The 24,655-nt window shown below is 33.6% G+C and overlaps 1 pseudogene; it reads right to left on the reverse strand.

Moving 5' to 3' along the window:
- Positions 1-575: 575 nt before the first annotated feature.
- On the reverse strand, positions 576-24,265 carry LOC149577521 (nucleobase-ascorbate transporter 7-like; annotated as a pseudogene).
- Between the last annotated feature and the right edge of the window lie 390 nt (positions 24,266-24,655).

Below are 24,655 nucleotides of genomic sequence, written 5' to 3' on the forward strand. Positions count from 1 at the left end.
AGCAGGAGGAGGAGGAGACAGGAATTAAAAGGGAGGAACTAGTTGCTAAGAAAAGGAAGAGGGAAAACTAGATGGATGCTGAGGAGGTTTTGGGGTTAGGGCCGAATATCTCAACTATTCCTCTTTCCCCCATTCATTCCTAGGAGCAGGAGAAGGAGAAAATTGGAGGAGAGGGTGTTAAGGATAGACAAAGTGCATGGAGAAATTTCAATGTTAGAACTTCCAAGATGGGGATTGCAAAAGAGACAATGAATCCCAAAATTCTAGAAGAAAAATAGGGCCAGCCCCAATTTGAAGAACTCATCAATCCTACTATGGTGGCAATTAATGGATAATGCTAGGGAAATGGGCATGAATCTGTTGAATAATGCTCGCAATAACATGATTGATAATTTCAGGTCGATCTCAATCAAATTGCTTTACCATGAATTGGAAGAGGTCAAGGAAAAAATTGGCCAAATGCAAAACAATAGGAAGGAGCCAGGTCAGGGAATTTAGAAGAATAAGAAGGATAGAATCAGTTTAGCTGAGAAGAGAATCTTGAACCTAGAAAACTATAATCACAGTCTAGAAAATCAGATGATCTTCGTCCTCAATTCTATCAATGATAACATTCTGATCCTTACTGGAATGTTAAAAGCCAAAGGCCACCTAGACGAGAGTGAGGACAGGACATAGAAAGAGCCAGGGTGGAAAAGGATGTAGCGACAGAAATTACTTTCAGTAGCCTAGACTAGGAAGTCCAGAAGAGTCAAGAGCAGATAGCCAAGGAAACTCACAAAGTGTAGGAAGTAGCTCAAATGATGTAGGAGCTTGAGTGAAAGATAGAAGAGTAATCATGGCTTATTATTTCCTGTCTTTTTCTATTAGTTTTCTGCTATTTTTTGTCAAGTTGGCTTTTTCTTGTTCTAGCTTTTTGGATGTAAGTTGAACTGGCCTTTTTGTTGGCCTTTGTTTTGGCTGGGCTTTCATGCTTATTATTGGCCTGGTGATTTTTCTTTGTATGGCTAGGCTTTATACACTTATTATCAGTCTTGATTTTTGTATTAACTTTTGGATTTCAGGGTCCTTGTAAAACCTATTTTTTTTTTTATCAAAAACAAATAACTACTTTCTTTGAGCACTTTGATAAAGATTTTGAAGTTAAGATGATGATAAAGTCATAAAGAAAAAAATCCCCACCTTTTATTTACCCTCACTCCTCTCCTACCATATGATTTTTTCCATTTGTATCATTCATTAAAATTTTAAAAGTTGTTTGAGAAAGAAATGTTTGATGCATGGGGAAATTTTAAGAATTTGTGCTTATCTTGGTGTCATATTGGTTGAATCATACAAGTTCTTGTAACACCTTTTGGAAAGAGTAATAGGTTATGCATGGTATATTATCATTATTGGAAACTAGTTCTCGTTTACTCTTTCTTGTATTGTAGATTAGACACTTTACCAAAGGTTTTAATACTTATCAATTATCTATTTATTGGAGATAGAGTTTAGGACAATTAGTTAGATCATTTTGGATTGGAAAGATTTTGAAGAGTTAGAAAATGTGACTGCAAAGCATGAAGAAAAATATATGCTATGTTTAACCTGATCATCATTGGCCTTCAATTTATGGCATGCAAGAGATATTCACTTAGATAGAGTATCATGTTGACAATATTTTGTGAGGAACATAATAGTTTAGAAAAAAAATTAATGTTATGGTTGATTAATTAGAGTTAAGTTTCAAATAACTAATATATTTTGGTTGAGCTGACGTAACATTTAATTACTCTTAGTTAGCAAGATTTTATTTGTTTGACTACATGTTTCATTTTGGAAGTTGATACGGTAAAAGGTCAAACCTATGTCACCTTATAAAGAAAAAGGAACTTAGAACTTAAACAATTCAACTTTAATGACATAAAAGTGTCATTCATGTTTAGATTTGAAGATGATGTAAACTAATGGAATGTCCGAAATTCGATGAAGATTATGTGTATGATTTTTTACTAAAAAAATGAGAAGGAAGTTTTGCATTAAAAAATAAAATTAAAGTCCATTTTTTAATTTTTAAAAAATGCTAAAAATATAGAGTTTTGTTCCAGCCAAAAAAAAATGCAAATTATCACATTTTGCTCCAATTTTTCTAATATGTTATAGTTGACATGTATATCTAGTGGATAATTTATTTATTTTTTAAAATGATGTATATTTTTTGGTTATAAGTGTTCAAAGTTGAACTTATTAGAAATTGTCAATTTTTTTCCTGCCAAACTTTTCCTATCAAATCTACATATTTTTTAAAGCAAGTTACATATTCTTGAAGAGGACTCTCTCCTCTAGAGGTAGATATAAAGTTTTAATTTTTTGAACATGATTACTAATTTTTTCCTTTTCTAAAGTGACATCTTCTTGAGTCTTAAAATACCTACTTGCAATATTATAAAAGTATAGCATATTATCGCTACTCAAAACATAATAAATTTTATATGACCATAATCTTGACTCTGAGATCCACAAAAGCTTATTTTTAGTTTTTAAAGAAACTTCAATTTTTATGGAGAAATCAGCCTTAGAAGTGAGAAGTTTAAACTCAAAACTGTATTCTTTACTTGTGGCTACCACAGAAGATGCCACATAGATAGTTTCGATAGAAAGGGTTACAACCAAAACACTTTTAGTCGTAACCTCTTTTATCAAAACGCAAGGTAGATTTTTATACACACTTACCCCTCCTCATATAAGAGAAATACTTTTCTTCATTGATTTTCAAATAATAATTCTAACTGAAAGTGTTCCAGATGAAAGTATTATGGCTGAAATTGTTTCGGTCATAACCATTATACTACCTTTGTGCCATGTCAATGCCTCTTGGCACTACATGGGTTCAATTGTAATTCTTTTAGGTGTAACCCCATCGGATATCCTCAAGGGTGACACAACTTTGTGCATTTACTTGATGGGATTATATAATTTAGCTATGAATTCATAACTAAAATTGTGAAGAACATGCATGATGTGTGGATACAAAATATGATGCGAACATGCAAATTATGAGATCAAATATTATTATATATATAAAGAAAGAAATGGGATCTAGGTGGCTACCTAATGCAAACTTGCATTTCTATATTTTGTAGTTATGCCTTTAATATGACACTTATTACTATAGTAGTGGGATTATTTATGATCACCATCTCACTAGGGTTTTCTTCAAAAATAAATATGATATTATGATTTCTTTTATTGATTTTGAGTTTTGTTTTAGTTTACTTTATATATGCTTTATACAATACTATAATTTTGAGAGAAAAATAGTTTATCTTACATAATTAGGAAAATCACTAAGAATCAAATATAATTTCATGACCATTTCAGGAAAAAGACATTAAAAGTAATAGATGATTGAAATTTCAAACATAATTTTTTCCTTGAGTGTAACCTTTCCCTTAAATGCATACATCCATGTGTCATTTGCAGAAGTATTTTCATAATGAATAATGCTCATATTAGCAGCCTTTTAATAACATTAAGGTTTTTATTCCCAAGAGGAAATATTGCTTATCCAATCTTTTGTATTAAAAATATAACTTTATAGTGGTATTTTGACCTCTTGATAATAGTGCATGAGTATTTTTATACAATACAAAATAAATTTGATTAAGCTTCAACTCAGTGTTAAGCATTTTTTTAGAGTTGGTGATAATCTAAACAATACTTAGGTGCATGTTTACATGCACAAACGTAAGTGTATTCTTGTTTTATTCCCTTACATAAGGAAGTAAATACTTCAACTCTTCCTCTATCTATGCATAGATTATAACCATATCTGCTTTGAGACCCTATCATGGAAAGAACAATGAAATTTTTCATTGGTTCCTTAATTGCTATAACTTGCAATAGTTTCTACTAAATATACTATTATTTTGCTTCGTAAGTCATTACTAATAGAGGGATATGAAAATCATATGGTATAAATTTATAAACCCACCCCAATTTCATATCAAAAAGAAAGAAAGTATTCTTTTATTTGTTTACTATTTAGCATAGTCTTGGATTAAATTTGGAATACTAAGTAATTATTGCCATGTTCATGGAAAATAATTCAAATTTGTAAACTTTTATGTCAAATATAATTAAGTTCATCTTTCTTCAAGTGTCCCATTCAAGTTTATTAACTCTAGAAATATAACAATGTTTACAAATATCCTTTAAGGTACTTCCTTGACTATGATATTAATATATATTTTTATTATAGAATCAAAGATTTCTTGCAAAAGTCAATCTTATTCTTGATGAAATGAATGCATTCAGTTGAGAAGGAAAAGAACAAGGGTTGCACGAGTAGTTGGAGCTCCCGCCTATGCTGGGAAAGTATGGAAGTTGGAAAAAGAGAGTGCAATTCACCATCAAGTCAGTTATAAGATAAGCTAAGAAGAGGTGGGTAATGGATTTCATAAGCATGAATTTTTTTGAAAAAGAACACCTACAACATAATAAAAAAATTGTTTGATGCATTAAATGAGCTGTGGAAGGAGAGTGTGAAGCATAGTCTATGAATACATACGGAGAATAAAATGGAAAAGTAGCAATTAATATACAATAGAAAAGGGTGGATAGATGCATATTTAAGAGGAAGATGTATGAATGCATAAAACATCTATTATGCCAATCGTATGAAGAAAGTGGGTAAATCTAGAGGAAACTACTATAGTACATCTAATTGCATATAGGAATTAGAAATAACCTAAGATTTTACTTTAAATTGATCAATACCTAGAGATATTCTTAAGCATAAAAGACTACTTTTATAGATTAAAATAACTTGGTTGCTCTTAGAAAATTTTCATGATAATCATTTTATTTCATGATGTACTAAATTAAATTTATGATATGCTAAGTGTCACATCTAAAGTCTATTTATTAGATGATATTGCAATAAATGCTCAAATTAACTTGTGTAGAATTCTAACTAAAATCTAGATGTTCAACAATTGTAAACTTATGATATGTTAAGTGTCACATCTAAAGTCTATTTATTAGATGATATTGCAATAAATGCTCAAATTAACTTGTGTAGAATTCTAACTAAAATCTAGATGTTCAGCAATTGTAAACTTCAATGATAGACTTAACATCTGGGTGTTTAGCAACTCTAAAGCACTAAAATGAAGAAAATTCCTATTTCTACCAAACCAAACATAGAACAGAGAATTTCAACACCCCATCTATATCACACATTGGGTGAGTTAATAATTAAGGAGGTATGAACTTTACAACTCCACATTTGACCGTTATGTAGCATACTACATTAAATAAAAAACCTGTGTAGAAACATAAAGAATCATATTAAATAAATATAGGTAAGTTGAACTGAGCGAGCATGTATGGTGCACCTTATTGAAATACCCATTGCAAATTGCAAAGTTGCATGCTCATTCCTTGAAATTTTCAAGTTTTTCTAAGATTTCCTCACAATTGATGTATAAAACAACTATGGGGCTTAAGGATAAATCATTTGGCCACATCTATTGAATGCAACACAAATTTAAAACTAAGTAATTCCTCCTACCAAATAGAAATGACTGAAGGAGTTCCTAGCATGAGTAATTTTAAAACATAAGTACCCTAGGACAAAACATATATCTACATAATCTAAATATCATTCCTTGACAATATCAATTGCATAGAAGCCAAATATCCAATTACTCTGTTGTAGGAACTTTACGTGTATGTCAACTTATTCAAATATATTTCTCTCAGGTAGACAATAATAATCTAAAATCACATCAAACCCAATAATGCATTAAATAGTCACTATAATAGATGCAATCCCTATTAAAGTATTAAACTAAACAAAAATCAAATAAATTTTTGAAATTAAACTGATGCTAAGAACAAAAATTGGTACCAATGAAAGCCAATTGTTTAATTTAATTAAAAACCAAATCATGTACATACTATATATTAAAAGTGCATATAACCACATACTAATTTCAAACCATATTCATAATTAGTCATTTTTTCAAATGCAAAACTCTTCTCTCTAAAACTTGATAGGTATTGAAGTCAAAATGATGTAGGAGCATCATGGGTTACATTGTTATCCAACATGTTTCTTGTTTCTTAGTTGTTGTTGAGTTCCTTGTTGTTGTCAAGTTCTTTTTTTATGTTGAGTTTGTAGTTAATTTCGAGTTTGTGGTTGATGTCAATTTCATAGTTGGCGTTGAGTTCTCAGTACATGTCGAGTGCTTATTGGTGCCAAATATCTATTAGTGTCAAGTTTGTGTAAGTTCGAGCATTGTCGAGTGCCAGTATTTTCCCTATTCCTTCTTTGGCCTAACTCTTTGTATCTAGTTCTAGTTTGAGCTGACCTTGCACTTTAATTTTGTATTTGAATTTAATATTTATTGAGATCTATCTAGTGGCTTGGTTATGCATTTAATGTAAGGATTTATTTAGATGAAAATTTGTAACAAGTCAACTTTTGGCCATGTATGTATTTAAGGGGGTCTTGGGTAGAGTCTTGGGGATAAAGAGGGGAGAGTTTGATTAGGAAGAGTAAGAAGGAGGGTTAGAATGTGAAGATAATCATTGAAGGTCAAGTTTGAATTGTAATGTTGGTTGTAACCTGGAAGGCCTCATAGCTAGGCATGCATTTAGTAATTTGATGAATCAATAAATTATTTTTCTCTTCTATATCCTTTGGTTGTTGTTCTCTCTACTGTGTTTTTGTTGTGTTTACTCTTGTAGGTGGTTTTGGTAGCTGGGTGTGCCTTTGGCCCTAGTTTCCATTGTCCTCTCTACGTCAGGTGGTATTATAGATAGGTTTGTCCTTGTTGAGATTGGATCATGTAGAACCCTGAGTTGATTTGGTTATGGGTTAGTAGTTCTAAGGATTTGACCTACAACTTGCAAAAGGTTACGATCCTTCATGAACCTAATTGTAAAGATAGTTTGAGGTAGAGGAAATGTTAATAATACCATAATGGATACATTGAGAAAAATTGTAGCCAAATTAGATGTTGTAGAGATAGCCAAGAGGAGAGGAGAAAATCTTGATGATGTGAGTGATAATGAAGCAGTAGCACCAAACCCTAATCCAAAACCTAAACAAGAACAAGATGAGGGAATATTGTTGAGAGTATTTTCTAGGGGAAATTCAAAGCATGTTGCATAAGTTGTTTCTTATATGGAAAAATGGATACCAATGTTGTTTTGGATTAGATCTCTAATATGAAGAAGTTCTTTGAGTATGAAAATACTTCTAATAATAGGAAGGTGAAAATTGTAGTTACTAGGTTGAAGGGTCATGCCTCACCATGGTGGGAGCATTTGCAAACTGATAGAAAAATGAGAGGAAGTGAGAAGATCAAGACTTGGTTGAAAATGGTAAACAAGGTGAAGAACAAGTTCCTTCCTACTAATGACCAAATTAGCTTGTTAAGAAAGATGCAAAATTTGAGACAAAGGGACATGATTGTGAAGGAGTATACTAAAGAATTTTATAGATTGGACATTATATCTTGACATGTAGATGATGATGTTGTGAAAATTTCAAGATATATAAATGGATTAAGATCTTGGATTTAAGATGAGATAAGGTTTTTGAAATTGGAAAGTGTTGAGGAAGCATATCATTATGCCTTGAAGGTTGAGGAGATCTTGAAAAAGAAACATAAACAAAGACAAAGATGCCAAGATGGTAGATATAGAAGAGGCAGAGGTGGATCTTATGGAAAAAGGTGGTAGATCTAACAATTCTGTACAAGATAAGGGAAAATATGAATGGAAGAATGATGAAAAAGGCAAGCCTAAGTGGAAAGGTGGTGGTTCTTGTCGAGGAGGTACTATTTCTTATCAAGGAAGAGGTAATTCTTATTCTAGAGGTAGTTTACATGGTAATTATTTCAGATGTCGTAAAGAAGGACATAGATCCTTTGAGTGTAGATCCTCTAAAAATGGGCAAGGTAACATAAATGTTCTGGTTCAATGACACATTGAGGGTTCACTAAGTAGACCTGAGGTTGGATAAAATTAGATGGTAAGAAGAACCTTATATAATAAGGGAATGATGAGGAACCTATCCTAAGGAGAAGTATTTTCAAGACCAGATGTAAGATGGCTAGAAAATGTTGCAAAGTGATCATTGAAAGTGGAATTTCTACAAATTTTTCATCTAAGGAGTTGGTTACAAAGTTGCAGTTGTAGAGGCTAAAGCATCCTAAATCCTATCATGTTTCATAGACCAAAGATGAGCATACGATATTGATAAGTGAGCAATCGTTTGTGAAGTTAGAGATTAGAGATTTATTTGATGAAGTTCTATGTGATATTATGCCTATGGATTGTTGTCATATTTTTTTGGGTAGACCTTGGCAATATGATAGTATTCTATACATGATGGAAGATTGAATCAATATATTCTTTGGGTGAATGGGAGAAAGAAAATATTGTTTCCTTTGATTGAAATTTCAGATGATGTTAATTAAACTATTGTGAGAATTTGCATGGTTAATGGGAAGCAATTTGAAAAAGAAATGAAGAAGAATCAAGTCTATTTTGCTATAATTCCTAGGAGGTCAAGTTGTACTAATAGCAATCGAGTGACAAAAAATAGTGGTGACCAAGTAACAACTAGTGATGGTCAAGCAACATAAACCGATAGAAGTCAAGTACCAACACAAATTGACAACTTCTTAAATGAGTATAAAGATATTATTATAGAGGATATTTGTGATGGTTTACTAGAATAAGAAGTATAAGTCATTTTATGGATCTAATTCCTAGAGCTAGTTTGCCAAATAAAGTCACCATGTAGGTTGACACCTACAAAGAATGAATAACTTAATAGACAAGTGCATGAGTTGCTGTAGAAAGGTTTGATAAGAGAAAGTTTGAGTCCATGTGTTGTACCTACTATATTAGCACCTAAGAAGAATGGAGAATGAAGAGTGTGTACTAATTCCAGAGCTATAATTAACAAGATCATAGTGAAATATAGGTTTCCTATGCCGAGCATGGATGACATAATGGATTGTTTGAGTGGATAAAAATATTTTACCAAGATTGATTTGAAGAGTGCTTATCATCATATTAGAATAAAAAAAAGTGATGAGTTGAAGATTTATTTCAAGAAAAAACATGGTTTCTATGAATGGTTGGTAATACATTTTGGTTTGAATAATGCACCTAGTACTTTCATGAGGTTGATGAATGAGGTTCTTAAGAGATTTTTGGGTAAGTTTGTGATTGTTTATTTGTATGATATTTTGATATTCAATAAGACTAAGGAAGAATATCTTGAGCATCCCAGATAAGTATTGTAGAGATTTGAAAGAGGAGAAATTGATGATTAACCTAAAAAAGTGATCTTTTATGCAAGAGGAGATTGTGAATTTGGGATTTGTGATTTTAGCTGATGATTTGAGAATGGATCCAAAGAAGGTTAAAGCAATTTTGGAATGGCCTACACCTAAAAATGTGGGTGATGTAAGATAATTTCATGGTTTGGCTAGATTTTACAAGAAGTTTATAAAGAATTTCAATTATGTTTGTAATGTTGAGATGGTGAGAGGAAATAAAAATGATTTCAAGTGGACACATGGAGCTGATAAAAATTTTGAGACTTTAAAAGAAAAGGTTGTTGAGTTACCTATATTGTCTTTTCCTGATCTCAATAAGGTATTTCAAGTTGAATGTGGTGCAAGTGGTACTACAATAGGAGTTATATAGAGTTAGGAAGGTAAACCTGTTGCTTTCTTTAGTGAGAAGTTGAATGATGCTAGAAGGAAGTCTTATGTGTATGATCAAGATTTTTATACAATTGTTCAAGCCTTGAAGAAGTGGATATTTTATATGATTCCTAAGGAGTTTGTATTGTACATTGATCATAAAGCTTTACAGAACTTGGAAAGTCAACACAAATTAAATCATTGACATATGAAGTGGGTTGAGTACTTGCAGAGTTTCACATTTGTGATTAACCATAAGAGTGGAGTCACTAACCAAGTTGTTGTTAGATTGAGTAGAAGACACTCTTTGTTGACCAAGATGAAGGTTGAAGTTATTGGTTTTGATGAAATCAAAGAGTTGTATGATACCTATCCTAATTTTTCTGAGGCATAGAGAGAGTCCAAAGCACCACATCTATTAGGTCACGAGTAAGTATGATGAGTATTTTATTCAAGAAGATATGTTGTTCAAAGGAATTTAGTTGTGTATACCTAGAAGTGATATGAGAGTTAATCTAATTAAGAACAAACATAGTGGTGAATTGGCTGGACATTTTGGAATTGATAAGACATTGAGTTTGTTGAAGGATAAGTATTATTGGCCACCGCTATATAAAGATGTTCAAAAATTTTGTGGAGTTTGTCAAGTTGCAAAAGGACTAAGAATACTAGTTTGTATACACCTATCTCTATTCCTGAGAAACCTTAGGGTGACATCAGTATGGATTTTGTTCTTGGATTACCTGAGACAATAAAGGGGTATGATCCTATATTTGTTGTTGTAGATAGATTTTCTAAAATGGCTCATTAAATACCATGTAAGAAGACATCAGATGTCAAGCATATGGCTGAGATTTTCTTTAAAGAGATTGGTAGACTGCATGGATTACAAGGAAGTATTATTTTTGATTGGATAATAAGTTTTTTGGTTAGTTTTGGAAGACTTTCTGGAAGAAGATGGGCACTGAGTTGAAGTTTAATTATACATTCCATCCACAGATTGATTTATAGACAAAGGCTATGAATGGAAGCTTGGGTAATTTGCTGAGATGTTTAGTTGGAGACAAACCACATAATTGGGAGTTGGTGTTGACACAAGCTAAGTTTTCATATAATAATCTATGAATAGGAGTATAGGGAAAATGCCTTTTGAGAGTGTTACTAGAATGTAACCTAGAGGAATATTAGAATTAAGGGATGTTGCTAATGAAGAAAAGAGAAGTGTTGTAAGGGTACAAGTTGCTGATTTTATGGATTCTTTGCATAAGAAAGTGAAGTTGAGGTTGGAACAAAGTAATCAAAAGTATAAGGAGAATGTTGATAAGTATAGAAGACATCATGTTTTTGAAGTTGGTGATGAGGTGATGGTTCATTTGAAAAAAGGTAGATTTTCTAGTGGAACATACAATAAACTGATGATGAAGAAGTTTGGACCTTGTAAGATCTTGAGGAAGTTTGATAGGGTAATGCTTACAAAGTTGAGTTAGTTGATGACATGGATATGTCTCCTATATTCAATGTTGCTGATTTGTATAAGAACCATGAGTCAAATGATGATTTTTTTGTATCAAATGATTATCCTAAGAAGTAGATTGAAGAGGTTAAATAGGTACTAAACTAGAGAGTTGGTAAAAGCATAAGAGGAAAGGATTATTATAAGTATTTGGTAAAGTGGAAGAATAGACTAGTTGAAGATGCTACATGGATTTTTCAATCTAAGTTGGATTCAACTTAGGTTGTGACACATACATGATTCAAGATAATCATTTCTTTCAACCTTGGTTATTTGATGCAAGAGCATACTGGGTTGCATTTCTATCCTGCATGTTTCTTTTTTCTTAGTTTTTGTTGAGTTCCTTTTTATTGTCAAGTTCTTTGTTGATGTTAAGTTCATAGTTGATGCCGAGTTTGTAGTTGATGTTGAGTTCATGGTTGATGCCAATTTCATAGTTGGTGTCGAGTTCTCAATATATGCAGAGTGCCTATTGGTTCCAAATGTCTATTGGTGTCAAGTTCATGTATGTGTTGAGTGTTGCTGAATGCTAGTATTTTCCTTGGTCCTTCTTTGGACGAGCTATCTATGTCTGGTTCTAGTTTGAGCTGACCTTGTATGTTAATTTTGTATTTGCATTTAATATATTTTGAGAGACAATTGGTGGCTTGGTTATGCATTTAATGTGAGGGTTTATTTAGTTGGTAATTTGTAACAAGTCGAATTGTGGCTGTGCAAGTATTCAAGGGAGTCTTGGGTAGAGTCTTGGGGATTAGTAAGGGAGAGTTCAATCGAGAAGAGTAAGAAGGAGGGTTAGAATGTGAAGATCATCATTGAAGATCAAAGTCTGAATTCTAATGTTGGCCATATTCCAAAAGGCCTCATAGCTAGGCATGTATTTGGTAATTTGATGAATGAATAAAGTGTTTTGCTCTTCTATCTCCTTTGGTTTCTTTTCTCTATATTGTGTTTCCACTGTCTTTACTCTTACAAGTGGCTTTGCTAGTTGGGTGTGCCTTTGGCCCTATTTTCCATTGTCCTTCCTACATCACAAAACTAAAAACCAAATCAATTGGGATAAATAGATTTTCAAAATTTAAACTAAAAAAGAGCACCCAAAATAAAAATGTTCAATCAATTTTGATGATAAATAAATTAAAACTGACATTTCATAACCAACTCATAGTGCCTACAAAATGGAATTCAACTGACACAAGATTTATACATAAAATCCAATTTTTGTAATTTCTATTCTTGAAACAATGTTTCTTGCTTTCTTAATCGTACAAGATGACAGCTAGAGGCTCTTAAACAATAATTTTTTTACCTTCCTCTTCTATGTCTTTCTCCATCTATTTCCAACCCATTTATAATAAGTTTGAGTAGTTATAAACTTTAGTTATCATGGCTTCCTGAATTCTTTAATTGTACAATTTGCAAAATATTTTATTTTGCAAAGTTATGCATTTTCAATTTGGACTCAAAATAGAAATAAGTAACCCAGGTTCAATCATAGTATATAAAATATTAATTAGATCTAGGAGAATAAATTTTTGTAGGCTTCTTGACTCAAGAAACTCACAAAAAAAATATGGCCATCTTAACTGATGTCATTCTACCATAAATGCTAAACATGATAAAAGTACTTACTCCAACTATAACTTCTTGCACAAATATTTGTTTAAAGAGATCGCTAAAACCCGATATCATGTAATAAAACATCTACAACTGATGTAGGAGCAGCCTTGGTTGGCTTACAATTCTACAAGATGGTGTGGTTTGGCTTTGGAGTTTGGGAACTCGGTTGAAGAATGAAGTGTGACTTGGTTGATACTGATTTGGTTTGGTTGTTGTGTTAACCGAGCAACTTGATTAATAAAGATGTTTGGAAAATTTTGGGGCACTAAGTGGATATTGGGAGCTTAGTTTGCACTAGGAGCTAGTTGATAGTGTTTCTTGAGTTAGCTCAATCATTGAAAGGAGCTTGAAAATTACTATGAGCTTGGCATACATTGTGGTGTTTGGCATGCACTGGGAGCTCAATATACACTGTGGTGCTCGACAATGCTCTGAGAGCTCAACAATGCTTGGGAATTTGTTGATACTTGGCTTGGTCTTGGTTCTTGTTGGTGCTAATTTTTCTATGAGCCAACTTTGGGTATTTAGTTTGTGTCATGGCTGACTTGTGGCTCAACATATATTTAATGTGAGGGAATGAATTTAATTTGTAATGAACTAAGTTGACTTGTGGCTTAGTTGGGTATAAGTAGGGGATTTGGTGGAGTCTTTAGGCATAATCATCTAGCTTGGAGAAGAGGATGAATGGTAGATGTGAACTTTGAAGAGCTAGCACTAGTTAATTTGACCTCATTTTTCAACCAATATTGGTCAAAATTTTGATGCAAGTTGGTCGAAATGTCAACCAACCAATTCATGAAAAATTTCCTTGTCAAAATTTTGACCAGCTCACTAGTTTGTCAAAATTTTGACCAATCCATTGGTCAAAATATTTCAAAAGCCTTGGCACAATTTCTACCAGGCATTGGTTGAAATTTCAACCAATGCTTGGTATAAAACTACCAGGCATTGGTTAAATTTTGACCAATGCTTGGTAGAAAACTTCTAGGCATTGGTCAAAAACTGCTAGGCATTGGTCAAATATATTTTTGAGGCATTCTAAAAAATATTTCACATGCCTTGCCTATGATTTGACATTTTGCATATATCCTACACTCTCTCATCCTGATGATGGATTATAGAGAGTGATCAGAAATGATGATGCTAAAAAATACACACAATTAAATCCAAAATGAACTTGCATTACAAATAGATTGTGGAAATCTCATATTGTTAATTTTCCATGCATGTCTACCAGGGCAATCACAACTTAAACATATATATAATAGATTTGATGAGATTATATATATTTTTAAGTTGTGATTGTCCTGGTAGACATGCATGCAAAATTAACAATATCAAATTTCCACAATCCATTTGTAATGCAAGTTCATTTTGGATTTGATTGTGTATGTTTTTTAGCATCATCATTTTAGATCACTCTCTGTAATCCATCATCAGGATGAGAGAGTGTGGGATGGATGCAAAATGTCAAATCATAGGTAAGGCATGAGAACTATTTTATAGAATGCCTCAAAGAAATGTGGTCTCTTAGCAAGCCATGATTGCAGGATACACAAAAAATGGATTAAGAACTCCTCCTCCTCGCTGATTAACTTGCACCACAGACCAATAGTCTTCATCTTTGTTGTGGGCTCCTCTCCCCTTTGTGAGTGTTGATGTAGAAGCTGAAGTAGAAAAAATAAGTGAAAGAATGTTGAATAAGGTGTCTAATCTCAAGATGCATTTGGTATAAATATGGCTCTATAGACATCATATTTAGACCCTACTTCTCACTAATTAGTTGAAGAGAAGGATTAGCATGTGTACAATGCTAGGTCATATAGATTGGATGATAAAATACACTTGGTAAAAGGCACTTAAATTTTAATGTTCATGTGAAATACTATAACTTTCAACTAACAAGAAAGAAGTAATGGCATGAGGATGAAAACTAGGGGATCATATGGGGACAAATAAGCTTTTATCATTTGGTCAAATGCCCATAGTGCATGTTTTAGTTGCTTAGGAGGAATGCATTTCTTCTATGATGAAAACTTGAAAACACAACAAAAATATTAGAAATGGAAGACACCTAGATTCAAGACAAGAATATATGTTTCCCACCACAATTGCTTGCACTTATAGAGCAACCATAGGCCTACTTTCGGTGTACAAGAGGTCTAGTTTTAGTTTACTAAAGCACTATAGCCACTTCAGGAAAAAGTTGGTACTTAGAAAGGACTAATTTCTTCCTCTATTTCTCTCCGTCTATAAGCCAAAATCAATTTTAAAAAAAATTGTTACTCTTTCCATAAATGGATTCTAGAAGAAAAGACTACAGTACAAGTAAATTTATCACTACTCGATCTAGAAAAATGTTTAGTACCATTCCAACAGCCAAGAATATTACAAAGATTATCATTTTGAACAAAAAGTGGGTAAATATTAAAAATAAGTTAAAGTTGTCATAGTTTTTACTTTCTAGTAAAAAATACAATATTTTTTACTACACTCCTCTATCTAAGAAAAGGAGAGATTCAAAAAATTGAATTGATCCCTCTTTTAGGAGGGTTCCAAAATAAATGCTCATTGGTTCAATTCTATCAAAAGCATGAACAATTAAAGATTTACCATTGTAGCTTTATAATTACACTTTCCAAATTAAGCTAGTTGTGCACAACATTTGCATCTTGAGAGTTTTGAATCAAGATGACATCTAAAAAAACTCTGTAAAGCATCCTATCTATTCACAACTTTTTTTTCTATGTATGAAGCACATGGCATCAAAAAGATCTAAATGATTATTGACTAGGGCATAGACTTATTTAAGGTAGTTCTAAAAACTTTTCCTTACATGGGGGAAAGTATTAAAATATTAACACCTAAGGCTTTCTTTCTAGATACCAGGAAAAGAGGAACGAGAGAAGTAAAGAAGAAAAAGTCCACTCCTTACCTGCCAACCTATACCTTAGCTTAGGATAGATGGAGGAGGAGTTGTGGAACTTGTGTACCTTGACACAACATAAAATACACTACTAGACTGAAAATTCAAAGCACAACAATCAAGACACTTTGCAATATATGGATAATTAACAAAGTAGTCAGCAACTACAAAAACAATTAAATATGAAGACCTGAATTTGGAATTTGACAAGCTAACCTCAATGAGTGAGACAAAAGCAGCAACCATCATTGCAAATTCTTGTCCTACATCAAATATGGGAGCTCCCCATTGGAATGGATAAGGAATCATTATCCTGCAGAATAACAAGAATGAGTGAAAACTATTTTGAAAAATGTGATTTAACATGACAAATTTGTTAGTCTATACCATGGGGCATGTGTGTCCAATCTAGAACTGTCTGTCTTGCAATGAAGTTGGGTTTTTTGAGGGCTATGTTTGTATGCTCCACCTACTATGTGAAAATAAGCATAAAGCTAAATAATTGTGATAGCAATGATGATAGTAATCGCTCGAAAATAGGTTTCTTTCCAAGCTTGATATGTCAAGCATATTGAAATGATAGAAAAGGGATTCAATTAGTTACTGTGCCTACTATACCTCAAGAAAATATCATACTTTTTTCCAACTACAAAACATTATTTGTATACCCAAGTACAAGGTTAAAACACCATGTATACTCTCAATACTAGAAGCATAAAATCAAACCTATAAATCTTTAAATTTGAACCTAAGGACCCAATCTCCTAAAGAGGTAAGAATGTTTTCAGGAACCCAACCAAAATAAATGCTCATTTTGTAAATTTTAAAATCATATATTTAATATTTTGAATTAGTAGCTCTTGGTTTAGATTGTGTATGAGTTTTTAAACTAGAAGCTACTAGTTCAAAATTTAAAAATGATAAACTAACATATTTAATAGTCTCATTCAAAATTCTGATGGTTTTACCTGTGAAAAAAAGACCAATGCGATAAGTTGTGGAAGTCCTATCTCTATGCATTTAGCCACCTACAAATAACATTATAAAATGAACAAGAGACTTAATTTGACTTCAACATATGGAAGTGTTAACATAAATAAAATCATGCGATTCAACATGGTTGTACTGAATTAAAAAAGAAGTTAACCATTCATGCCCTACAATTACAAATGTATAAAACACTTTGTAAAACCATAACTTCCAAAGAAAGCTCTTAATAATAAGGAAATCCAAAAAAATTGATGTACTACATATAGGTTAGGCCAAGTTCATATTTGGAATGTAGAAATTTAAACAAAGATAGGATTCAAAACCTCGAAAACCATAGATCAAGTTCATCTAGTGAAAAATCCCAATTGGCATGAATAAGGAGATTTACAAGTTCAATAGCCCAATAATTAATTGGCTTAAAGTTCTCTAAATATTCTACTAATAAAAAATTTCAATGAGATGCTCTCCAAATTCAAGCTTAATTAGTATCCTAATAAACTCGAGAAGAGAAAGACCATCAACATAATAATGCCAAGCCTTAAAGACTGTAAAATGATGAAATCTAAGACAATTTTATAGCCTATGGATTAGATAATGTTGGAATATTAATTGCAGTTGACGTTTGCCCCTGGAGCCAAATGCCCACCTACCACCCCTGACGAATTGCAGAACAGACAGAAAACATGAATGTGGTAGGTGAGTTTTTGAAATTTTGAAAAGAGGGGGAAAATATTTTGCCAAAGACAAAAAGGAATGTTTGATTCATTCATTTTGTGAGATAGAGAGAGAAAGTTTAGTAGAGTAGAGAAGAGAGAAGTTGCAGAGAAAAGAAAAGTAGAAAGAAAGTAATCAGCAGATCCAATCATTGTAGAGATAGAAGGAAGCTTGTTATGTGACTGTAGTTGCACGTACTTCTTTGTGTCATTCTATAAGATTTTAGTTTATTGTTTGATTCGACCTGTGAAGTAGTGATTGCTCCAGGCACTATTGTTTGTAGCCAATAAAGCTACAAGTTTAAAGTTTTTTTTGAAGTATTGAAGTATTTTAAAGTTTTAGGGTTATTTTAGGGTTTTCTAGTTGAAGCTGAATGCTCCCAAATTTTGTAATGATTTAATCAAAGTTGAATAGAAAGCAAAAAGACATACTTGAATGCATTGTTCTTCTTCTATTCATTTCATTTGAAAAATTTATTTAGAAGCTTCATACTTTGGATCTCTAATTTTTAATGGTGAAAATATTCACATTATAAATCTTCACTCGTCAAGTCTTGTTGAAGTTTTTATCTCTGCAATGGCTACCGAGTTCACTCGGTACCTTCTTCTACCAAGCTTCACCCTCCAGTGGCTACCGAGTTCAATTCGCATCCACACTACCAAGCTCACTCAACATCTATTGGTGTTGAGTTGTTCTTCATTTGTCAAGATCACTCAGTACTCTCCTGCCACTCAGCTCCTTAAGGTGTCGAGCAAAACTGACACTTGGCAATAGTTTTTGCTAAGCATTATTTAGGGTTGTGAAATTGATTTTTAGGGTTGGTAATATAATTCTCACATGGTATTAGAGCTTTGAGGCCCCACATCCATAGTGAGTTTGGGAAAAATTTTCTGGGATATTTATCATGACAGGAGATGTAGGAAAGATATGGCAGTAGCCACCACCCTTCAATGGACAAAATTACGATACATGGTCAAAGAAGATGAAAACCATAATGGTTGCAAATGATTTGTGGGATTTTGTAGTTAATGGGTTCAATGATGTGACATACCCAGCTCAGTATGTTGCTCTTACCAATAATCAAAAGACTCATTTGAAAGAGTCAAGGAGAAAGGATGCTAAGGCATTAAGTCTTATTCAAGTAGCAATGACATAGATAGTATTTCCCAAGATTGCAATAGAAAATTATGCAAAGGAAGCATGGGATATCCTTGAGATGAATTTCAAGGGGACTGATAAAGTCCATAAAGTAAAGCTACAGAATATAAGGAGGGAGTTTGAGAAGCTTCAGATGAAGGAAAATGAATCAATTATAGATTTCAGTTCAAGGACCTCCAATGTGATTAATCAACTGAAATAAAATGGAGAAGCCTATCAAGAGCAGAGGATAGTGGAAAAGATATTGAAGAGTTTGCCTCATAAATATGAAAATTTGGTCATGACCATAGAAGAGCCAAAAGACCTCACTGTTTTGACAATGGATGAGTTGATGGGTACTCTTCAAACCCATGAGCATAGGACCAACATATCTGCATCTTCTTCTTCCCAAGAGAAAGCATTCGAGGCTTAGTCAAATCTAAGAGAAAGGGGAAGAGGAAGAAATAGCTCAAGAAGAAACTCTAGAGGTAGAGGCCGAGGTAATGGAGGACAAAGAAATGCTACAATAGAAAGCTCAGGAAGAGCAGATGGAGCAAGTAGCTCACAAAATACTTCAAGAGGAGGTAAGAAAAACTACAACTCAAATAGGAGTAATGTAGAATGCTACTACTATCATAAATATGGGCATTATGTGAGTGAATGTTGGAAGAAACAAAATGATCAGTCAAGACAAGCAAATGTGGCTGATGTGAATATGGGAAGTGGAAACAATGCCACTACCTTCATTATGTGTAATGTTGGTGAAGAAGGAAGCCCTGAGGTTTGGTACCTTGATAGTGGATGTAGCAACCACATGAGTGGTAAGGAAACCTTGTTTTCATTCATTAACAAGAGTTTCAAATCTAAGATTAAAATGGGTAACAATGGAACCCTACCAGTAGTGGGTAAAGGATCTATAATGGTCCGCACCAAGCAAGGAGAGAAGAAAGAAATACAAAATGTGTAATGTTTCCCCTGGTATGAAGCACAATTTGATGAGCATTGGTTAGCTCATTCAAAATGGATACAAAGTGATGATGGAGAATGACACGTGTGTCATTCATGAAAAGGATGGGAGCAAGAACTTACTTGCAATAGTTCAAATGACAAAGAACAAAATGTTTCCCTTGAGGATAGAGACATGTTTCTCATCTCAAGTTGGTGTTGCACCTCCCACACAATTAGCTCTAAGGAGTGTGATTGAAGACCCCTCATGGCTATGGCACCTCAGGTATGGTCATCTCGACTATGCTGGTTTAAATTTTTTGTCAAATAAAAGAATGGTAGAAGGTTTTCCACATATAAGAAATTCATGTGACAAGTGTGAGACTTGTATTTTGGATAAGCAACATAGGCTTCCTTTTAATTCTAAAAATTCTAGGAGGGCTAGATATCCATTAGAGTTAGTGCATACTGACCTAGTCGGTCCTATGCAAGTTACTTCTATTGGGGGGAGTACTTATTTTATGACATTTATTGATGATTTTAGTCATAGGACATGAGTTTATTTTTTAAAATCTAAATTTGAAGCATTTGATAAGTTTCTTGAGTTTAAAGCCCAGGCTAAAAGAGAATGTGGAAACTATATCAAGGTCCTAAGATCATATACAGGAGGGGAGTATAGATCCAATTATTTTGTAAATTTTTGTAGGAAACATAGCATAAAGAAAGAACTCACAACCAGCTATAAACCACAATAGAATGGAGTGGCTAAAAGAAAGAATAGGACCATTGTTGAAATGGCAAGGAGCATGATGAAAGAGAAAGGTCTCCCAACTAAATTTTGGGGAGAGGTTGTGGCAACAACAATTTACCTAATCAATAGGTGTCCTACAAAGGTAGTCCATGATATAATTCCAATGGAAGCATGGTCACAAGGAAGATGGATAGTTGAACACCTAAAGGTGTTTGGATGTGTTGCATATGCACACGTACCTAAAGAGAAAAGGCAAAAATTGGATGAAAAAAGTATCAAGTGCATCTTCACAAGGTACAACTCAAAATCAAAAGCATATAGATTCTATGACCCATTGAACAAAAAGATGATTCTCTCAAGAGATGTGGAATTTCTTGAAAATTAGTCATGGTATGGACCAACTGATGAATCACCGAGTACCTCAAGTAAAGTGCCAATTATGAGTGAAGAAGGTGCTAATGAACAACAAGAAGGAGAAAATAAAAGAAAATGCAAGTAGCTTCAGTCATTACCAAGCTCCTCTAGGCATGACCAAGTGTTAGTGCCGAGTAACAATGAAAACCGAGCTAGTCGGCAAAGCAGTAACAGTGAAGATTCTAATCCCACACTCTCCTCCCTATTACCAAGAAAGACCAAGAGTCTTAGGGAGATATACCAAGACGACAGGTATGAAAATTATGATGAGAGTGTTAATTTTGTATTATTTTCTCATAGTCATCCAATATATTTTGAAGAAGCTATTAAGGAGAAGAAATGGTGTAAGGCCATGGATGAGGAGATATATGCTATAGAAAGGAATGAGACATGGGAGCTAACTGATTTGCCTTCCAAGAAGCAAGTGATTGGAGTGAAGTGGGTCTACAAGACCAAATGCAATGTTGAAGGCAAGATTGATAGGCATAAGGAAAGGCTAGTAGTCAAGGGCTACAAATAGTAGTATGGCAGAGATTATGATGAGACATATGCCCTGATTGCAAGAATGGAAATCGTGTGTGTAGTCATAGCAATTGTAGCTCAGCACAAATGGAAGGTATACCAAATGGATGTGAAGTCTGCCTTCCTAAATGGTGTATTGAAGGAAGAAGTATATGTGGAGCAGCCACGTGGTTATGAAGTAGCAGGTGAAGAGAAAAAAGTATATAGATTGAAGAGAGCTCTTTATGGGCTCAAGCATTCTCCAAGGGCATGGTATAGTAGGATTGACTCATATTTGATGAGCAATGATTTTAGCAAAAGAAATGGTGAGCCTACTTTCTACATCAAGGTAGGAAATGGAAATGTGTTGATTGATGTCTTGTACGTAGATGATTTGATTTTTATTGGTAATGACAAGGCTCTAATTTGTGAGTCCAAAGAGGCCATGAAAAACAAATTTGAAATGATAGACCTAGGTCTCTTGAAGTACTTTCTAGGCATAGAAGTAAAACAAATGCATAATGGCATTTTCAACTCTCATGAAAAATATGCAGGGTAGATCTTGGAAAGATTCAAAATGCAGAACAGTAAGCCAACCCCCACACCAACAACAATAGGTTTGAAGTTGAGCAAGGAAGACTCTAGCAAGAGAGTGGATCCAATACCATACAAGAGTATGGTTGGAAGTTTAATGTATTTGACTGCAACTCAGCCAGACCTAATGCATGCAGTAAGTTTGATTTCTAGATTTATGGAAACACCAAAGGATTCTCATTGGCAAGCGGGAAACAGGATCCTAAGGTATGTGAAAAGTACCAAGGGATTTGGGATTTTGTATACTACATCAAATGATTTCAAGTTGGTTGGTTACATAGATAGTGATTGGGCTAGAAGTATAGAGTATAGGAATAGCACTTCTAGATATGTATTCCATATGGGATCAAGTGCAATTTCATGGGCATCCAAGAAGCAACCTATTGTTGCTCAATCTACAATAGAGGCTAAGTATATAGCAGCAAATGCAGTAGCATGTCAAGCTATGTGGTTAAGAAGGATCTTGATAGATTTGAATGAAAGGCAAGAGGATGGAACCACAATTTATTGTGACATATCATCTATTGCATTGTCCAAGAATCCAGGCTTCCATAGGAGAAGCAAACATATAGAGATCATATATCACTTCATCAGAGAGTTAGTGGAGAATGGAGATATCAAAATGGAATTTTGTAAGTCTGAGCAGCAGCTAGCAGCCATTTTCACAAAGCCATTAAGCATATAAGCTTTTGTACACCTAAGAGAGTGTCTTGGTGTAGTTGATGTGGATCGGCAGTGATCCTTGTTTGTTTGGCTCAGGACAAAGGGAGAGTGTTGGAATATTAATTGAAGTTAACGTTTACCCCTAGAGCCAAATGCCCACCTACCACCCCTGACAGATTACAGAATAGACAAAAAACATGAATGTGGTAGGTGAGTTTTTGAAATTCTGAAAAGAGGGGGAAAATATTTTTCCAAAGACAAAAAGGAATGTTTGATTCGTTCATTCTGTGAGACAGAGAGAGAAAGTTCAGCAGAGTAGAGAAGAGAGAAGTTGTAGAGAAAAGAAAAGTAGAAAGGAAGTGATCAGTAGATCCAGTCATTGCAGAGACAGAAGGAAGCTTGTTATGTGACTGTAGTTGCACGTACTTCTTTGTGTCATTCTATAAGTTTGTAGTTTATTGTTTGATTCGACCTGTGAAGCGGTGATTGCTCTAGGCACTATTGTTTGCAACCATTAGAGCTGCAAGTTTAAAGTTTTTTTTTGAAGTATTGAAGTTGTTTAAAGTTTTAGGGTTATTTTAGGGTTTTCTAGTTGAAGCCAAATGCTCCCAGATTTTGTAATGATTTAATCAAAGTTGAATAGAAAGCAAGCAAGCATACTTTAATCCATTGTTCTTCTTCTATTCATTGCATTTGAAAAGTTTATTTAGAAGCTTCATACTTTGGCTCTCTAATTTTTAATGGTGAAAATATTCACGTTATAAATCTTCACTCGGTTAAGTCTTGCTGAAGTTTTTATCTCTACAGTGGCTACCGAGTTCACTCGGTACCTTCTTCTACTAAGCTCCACCCTCTAGTGGCTATCAAGTTCACTTAGCATCCACACTACTGAGCTCACTCAACATCCATTGGTGCCGAGTTGTTTTTCATTTGTCGAGCTCACTCGGCGCTCTCCTGCGACTCGGCTCCTTAAGGTGCTGAGCAAAACTAGCACTCAACAATAGTTTTTGCCAAGCATTATTTAGGGTCGTGAAATTGATTTTTAGGGTTGGTAATATATTTCTCATAGATAAGATGCATAAAATAAATAGACCTCACACAATAGCCCAAAGATCATTGAATCAAACAATAATTTATAAACTGGATGCAACAATGAGTGCAACCTACACTTCTCACATTGAATGCATAAATCTCTACAGACAAGGATTCATAGATTAGTAAAGACTAATAAACCATATACGTTTCCAAATCAAGTTTGAAGAATACTCAATGTACCAATTTCCTTATGTACATCATGTGGGTCTATTATTTTAAAAAAAATTCTAGAACCAACAATGGAAATAGTTGGAAGAAAGAAAACATAGGATCCTCCTATACCAGCAGGAAGCCTAGTCCCAAAGTACGATTGTAAAAGGGTGTTAAGACCTGCTATAGACAGTAATGTCTGGATAACTTTGGTTTTGTTATCCTACATGGATATTTAATTTATTTAATTGAGAGATATAAACTCCTCATTGAAGCTATCAAACATACCTTCCACTAAATTAACAAAAATTAGGATTCCATTGGTAGCAAAACCCTCAAATCTTTTTTTAAGATATATGAAGCATAGGAAGCTCCAGAATGGACTATTATTAGAGTTTTTGAGACTGTGGAAGTGTGTAACATTTTTAGCTTACATTTGAGCCACCCATTTGAGGAACAAAGAATGAGGGGATGAATATAGTGGTGCCCAACATAACTAGATAGTGTTGAAAACCAAGTAGGATAGCTTCTGCCATAGAAGCCAAGACAATAATTAGCTCCGTACTATGTCAAACCTATAAGCAAATAAATGAAGCACTTTAATTAGTCTTGAGCAACCTCTTAATCAAAAAACTCAACTAGACAGGTAACCTGTGGTGGGTCTTTGGCGTTACATGAAAATTTGAAATACAACACGAATTAGTTGCCAAATTGAATATAAACATGTCGGATAATGGCTTGCTCCGGTTGACTAATAATGAAATTACAATAAGAGGGATGCCAAAAAAAGGGAAAAAATAATAAAGAAACACAATGTACATAGGTTATAGACAAAGTACACTTCAAAAAAATTGGGATCCAAATATGAGATATATATAAACAATTGCCCTAAAATAGTATTAAAGCAAGATATTGATATCAACTAT

The sequence above is a fragment of the Cupressus sempervirens genome, chromosome 1 (genome assembly GCF_028749045.1).
Source record: "Cupressus sempervirens isolate cs-2001-9-10 chromosome 1, ASM2874904v1, whole genome shotgun sequence".
NCBI lineage: Eukaryota > Viridiplantae > Streptophyta > Pinopsida > Cupressales > Cupressaceae > Cupressus > Cupressus sempervirens.